We start from the raw sequence: 6000 nt of genomic DNA on the forward strand, positions 1-6000 counted from the left end.
GCTTTGGTTTTTCTCACGGCGCCCCTCCAGCAGCCTGGCCTCCCCGGGGGACTGTCTCAGAGCACGGGAGGGTGCCGGGCGCTGAGCTTCGCAGATCCAGGTGCGGGTGACTCAGAGGCTCTCCCACGAGTTTGTGCGCCGCCTGCCCTCTCTGCCCGGAGGGCCCTGGGCGGCTTCCTTCCCTCCCGGTCTCCGAGTGAAGGTCAACAAAACCTGCTGCTTGGATGGGCTGAAAGGAAGCCTGCCTGCATGGGCGCCTGTGGGCTCTGGGGCCCCGGGGCGCTTTCTTCACTTCTGAGGCCAAGACCAAGCCCCGCACACAGGCAGAGCAGCTGCCCGTCAGGCCTGCATCCCGCATCACAGCTAACGACCCACACAAAGCCCACCGGTCCCAGGTCGGGGTGTGGGGCCAGATGCCACGGACAGCTCGCGTCTGGCTGCCTGCGTGCTCGATTCCACACTCGGGGGGCACCTCCCATGGCGGACGATTATCTGGCCTGGGTTTGGCCGGCTCAGGGGTTGTCGGCTCAAGTGGTTCTGACAACGAAGGTCTTTCTCCCGCACCCCTCCTATGCCCGGAGCTAGAGCCAGGCAGCTAGCTGGGGGGCGGGGCGGGGAGGAAGAGGGCAGGGCCACATTCCCGCTCAGGAGGAGGCTCAGGCCTCTGGAATGTGCTCCCACTTCAGCCTGTTTCCGCCGCATCCTCGACCCTCCTCCCAAATACCTCCTTTCTGAGCGGGTTCCAAGATGCAGAGACAGAGAAATGCCACAAGGGGTTTTGTAATAAGGTCTGCACATCATCACCCCAGAGAGCAGTTTTAATTCAATGTTCAGAAGACTTTTCTAGCAATGAGGGGTCAAAAAAGAAAAAAGGCTGCCCTGTGTAGAGCTAAGTTCCCCATTTCTGGAGGAAGGCAGGCTGGGAGGCTGGGGGATGACCCCTTCTGTGGTTGTGTGAGAAAGGAAACACTTTCTGGGTGCGTGTGTTTTTCTGCATGTTTGAAAACTTTCAGAAAATAAATTTGTAATGGAATTAAAAATAAAATAAAAAATTTAAAAAGATAAATTATATAAAGTATGCATCTACAACCATGCATTTTTCTGTATGTTTAGAAGTTATTGAAATAGAAATTCTCATTTTTTAGATTTATTTGTTTGAGAAAGTGAGTGGGAGCAGGGGAAGAGGCAGAGGGAGAGGGACAAGCAGACTCCCTGCTGAGCAGCGAGCCTAACATGGGGCTCTATCTTCAGACCCTGACATCACGACCTAAGCTGAAACCAAGTGTAAGACACTTACCCCACTGAGCCACTCAGGTGCCCCAAAATATAAATTCTCTTTTTTCTTTTAAGATTTTATTTATTTATTTGACAGAGAGACGGAGAGAGCACAAGCAGGCAGAACGGCAGGCAGAGGGAGAGGGAGAAGCAGGCTTCCCTGGGTCCAGCCCCAGGACCTTGAGATCACGACCTGAGCTGAAGGCAGACACTTATTTGATTGAACCCCCAGGTGCCCCAAATTCTTAAAAAAAATTTCTCTTCAATTTTGCTTCATAATACTGTTTTGAAAAGGACAGTGAAATTTTGGATCATTACATGGTCATTCCCTTCTGGACAAAATTAGTAAAATCTTTCAGTAATAACATATTGTAGCCGGTGTATCAGGAGTACTTTGGAAGGCTTTGGCTGGAAGCAATAGAAAACTCAACTCTAAAAGTCTCAGATGAACCAGGACTCTCGAGCTAGGTCAGCTGGAGGGAAGGTAGCAGCTCTCAGCTCTTTCTTTCTGCACCATAATTCTTGGTGAGGTAGAGAAGCTGAAGGGACTCCGTGTTAGGAAGTTTCCATCTTTGCTGTTTTCTCATGAGGCCCTATTTTCTCATGTTCTAGATGTATATTTTTATTTTTATTTTTAAAAATATTTTATTTATTCATTTGACAGAGAGAGACCACAAGTAGGCAGAGCAACAGACAGAGAGAGAGGGGGAAGCAGGCTCCCTGCTGAGCAGAGAGCCCGATGTGGGGCTCGATCCCAGGATCCTGGGATCATGACCTGAGCTGAAGGCAGAGGCTTAACCCACTGAGCCACCCAGGCACCCCTAGATGTATATTTTTAAATATTTTAGGGCACCTGGGTAGCTCAGTTGTTAGGCATCTGCCTTCAGCTCAGGTCATGATCCCAGGATCCTGGGATCAAGCACCACGTCGAGAAGCCTGCTTCTTCCTCCATCCCCCTCAACCCCATGTTCATGCTCTCGCTCTGTCTCTTTCTGTCAAATAAAGATATAAAATCTTTAAAAAACAAAAAGATTTTATATATTTATTTGCGAAAGAGTGGAAGAGCACACAAGCAGAGGGAGGGACAGAGAAAGAGGGAGAAGCAGATTTCCTGCTGAACAGGGAGCCCGATGTGGGGCTTGATCCCAGGATCCTGGGATGGTGACCTGAGCCAAAGGCAGACGCTTAACAAACTGAGCCACCCAGGCACCCCCTATATTTCTGTCTGAAAACCCAAGAAGCTATGTTCCCACTCCAACAGGGAAGCACATTATTGTCCTAGGCACCCAATACCTCATCACGTCCAGGGAAAGCCGGAACCCAAACGTGTTTTAGAACATTAGCTTTGAAAAACTTCAGCCCACACTGGAATCAACACCCTCTACCTTCCATTATTTATAAAATAACACCTATTACTCAGTCATTCACCTTTGGTCAGACCCTATCAAAGATTTCTGAAGGAACATGTATCCTAGAGCCCCTTTCCAACATACGCCCCTATCCCCAAATAACAAAGAGACTCATTTTCATATCCTCTCCAAGTCTCCCAGACACTCTGTCTGCTATTTTCTACCTGTCACTTATGCTATTCAATAAACTCTGCTTCCACTTTCTTGGCTTTCATTTGATTTCTATCCTGCATAAAATTGAGGACCACCTTTGCGGGTCCTGCTGGGCCCCTTCTGGGTCCTCAGACCCAACCTACTACATCATTAGCATGTTGGCCTGTTGTCCTGATGATCACGAAATGGCTGCTTCAGCTCCAGCCATTACATTGATATTTGAAGTAGAAAGAAGAGAGGGATCTCAAGCAGCTCTGTCTCTTTTGTAAGAAAAAGGCAAAAGGCTTTCTCCGGAAGCCCCCACAAATTTCCACTGAAGTCTCCTTGGCTAGAACTGTGTCACATGCCTGGCATTAGCTATAAAAGGGACTTTTCCCAACTCTTTGGTTGAGATGGACAAGAGAGAAAAAGGAATGGGAAAGAATGGGTTTGTGGTTGGCTGACCAACAGTGTCTCCTGTGTCTAGAACAGCCAGCATAAGATAATCTCTCTTGCTGTTTTTGTGGCATAAGGCTTAGTGCTGTCTTAGAAACAGTTATGTTATTTTAATTTTTTCCAAATGTCATTTCTTTCCTCCCAAAGCAATCCTGAAGTGGAAAGGACAGGAATGATTTCTGATTTGCTATAAGACACTGAAGCCCTGAGAAGACTTGCTATTAGATATCACTCTCCGGACTTCTCACCCTGTGTTTTTTCCTGTTGGCTACATGGTCTCTGATTTCATATTTTCTCTCTTTGAGAAAACTTGGTTTTTCCATGGTGCTGATGATGATTTCAGGCCAGAGTGTTTGTCCTCTTTTGCTGAGGAAGGCACGGATCATGGGTATTTTCTGCACAGCTCTAGAAGCAGGAGGTCACCTTGTCCTGTATTCACAGACGTGTCCCCGCAGGGAGCATGAAAGACAAAGCAGACCACAAGTGAATAAACACGACAGCCTTTCTCAGATCAACCTTGGGGACTGTTTTAACCACAAAACTGAACACAAATCCACCTAAGCTGGAACAAAAATGAGAACTAAGAAAGGGTCTGTCACAGCACTGTGAGCCAGACGGAAAGTAAAAGGGAACTGTGACCTCCTAAGGCCACTTAGCTCCTATCCCTCTTAGGTCCTTATTTCTGCAGTTTCCCAAAGGATTCCTTGTTAAAAGAGGTATTCTGCTTGTTTCTCATTAAGGATGTGGCCTTTTTAAAAAAGATGTATTTATTTATTTATTGGAGCGACAGAGAGCATGGGCGCATGAGTGGGAGCAGAGGGAGAGAGAGAGAATCTCAAGCAGACTCCATGCTGAGTGCAGAGCCCGACTCCGACTCCGGGCTCGATCCCACCACCCTGAGATCATGACTTGAACCGAAACCAAGAGTCAGATGCTCAGCTGACTGTGCCCCCCCAGGAACCCCAAGACATGGCTTTTGACCTATAAAAATGCCCCAGAGTTTGTGCTTCTAAGCCTACTTACATTAGAAATTAGGGGTGACTCCACATCCAGGCTGAGCGCAGTGTCTGCAGTGAGAGTCTCCAAGCTCCGCCCGCTTCCCCGCTTCTGCCCAGCCCCCACCCCCCATCCCCCAGCCTGCACGGATTTATTTAGATCATTACAGGGACAGAGACAGCCGCCAGCCGGGGGTCTTTGCACTCTCCTTACTGCCTTCTCTTTTCCCTTCTCTGCCATAACTTTCTCTCCTTTCCAAAACCCATCCTACAAAAATCTCACACCTTACTTGGAGCCACACAGGGCCACTGGCTCTGAAGCAGAACGAGCCTCTCTTTTCTCCTCCGGCTCAGCTCCTTTCCCGTTCACCTCCCCTTTGGCCAGAGGTGGAGAGCAGATCTCCGCTCTGCCGTCCGTGACCTCTTACCACGAGGTTCTGGGCGTCCGGAGCCCTGGTGCTCTCCACAGTGACCCCACGGACTGAAATACTGGGTCTCGCTCAGACAGCTGACTGGGGGAAACTGCTGGAAGCTTTGAGGGCCAAGAGGGAACTACCTCCTGTCCACTTGCGAGGTGACCCATCTCTCTCTTCGCAGCGCTCCGTCAGTCCGCGCGTGATAAGGAAAGGGAAGGAGGAAGGAGACCGGGATGCGGCGGACGGGACGGGAGCTGGACTCTGTCTGGAAAGCTCCAGCTCTGAATCCTTAGCCGAGTCACCCGTCCCTTTCAAAAGATAATGCAAGGTATAAAGCCCTTTCCCAGAAATGTTAGCATCAGTGGGGGCTCCCCATCTGAGAAAAATGCAAGGCATGCACACGAATAGGAACCCTATAATCGTCTGTGGTTCTGAAGAAGGTTTTCGGCCGCCTCCTTTTGGACCTCAAACTTTCCAGCTGGTCTCTCCGCTCAGACGGAAGACCCTATCTGTGGGCGAAGCCTCCCCGTGATGGGAACCGAAATCCACCCTCGCTCCCCACCCCCAAGTAACTTGGCCTGCCCTGAGCCAGCAAGACCATCCTTGGCCATGACGGACTCCATGCCAGGGACGCACATGGCCTTCACAGCCCACCTGCACGTGCCCACCCACCTTTGCTCCATGTTCTCCTTGGATAAACCTGGAATTACTTTCAGGACTTCAGAGACTGTCTTTGAGATGCTCGTCCACTGTCTTCCCAGCACTGGCCTCACTGGAGTAAATCCCTTTCCTGTTCCACGACCCACTTGTTTCTCTGCCTTTGGGTTTTAGCTGCGGTGAGTGGCTGACCCTGGTCCGTCTGGGACCCCTGCACCCCTACACCCCAGCTACAACTCACTGATGCACACACCTGATATTACGGGGACCACAAGGCCAAGAATTCCTATTTTAGAAGCAAGTTAGAAAAAGCTGCTCACACAAGTACCTCTAAAGATGGTGGGAAGTAGATCTTTCTTTTTTTTTTTTTTCCCCCAAAGACTTTATGTATTTACTTCACAGAAACACAGCGAAAGAGGGAACAGGAGCAGGGGGAGTGGGAGAGGGAGAAGCAGGCTTCCTGCTGAGCAGAGAGCCCGATGTGGGGCTTGATCCCAGGACCCCGGGATCATGATCTGAGCCAAAGGCAGACGCTTAACAACTGAGCCACCCAGGCACCCCAGGGGAAGTAGATGTTAACTACGAAGACATTTCCAAGGTACAAGAAAATGCAGTTAACGTTATCAGAAGAAGAGGGTCAAGCATACAGGGCTCCTCAAG

Source organism: Mustela lutreola, chromosome 6 (genome assembly GCF_030435805.1).
Source record: "Mustela lutreola isolate mMusLut2 chromosome 6, mMusLut2.pri, whole genome shotgun sequence".
Lineage (NCBI taxonomy): Eukaryota > Metazoa > Chordata > Mammalia > Carnivora > Mustelidae > Mustela > Mustela lutreola.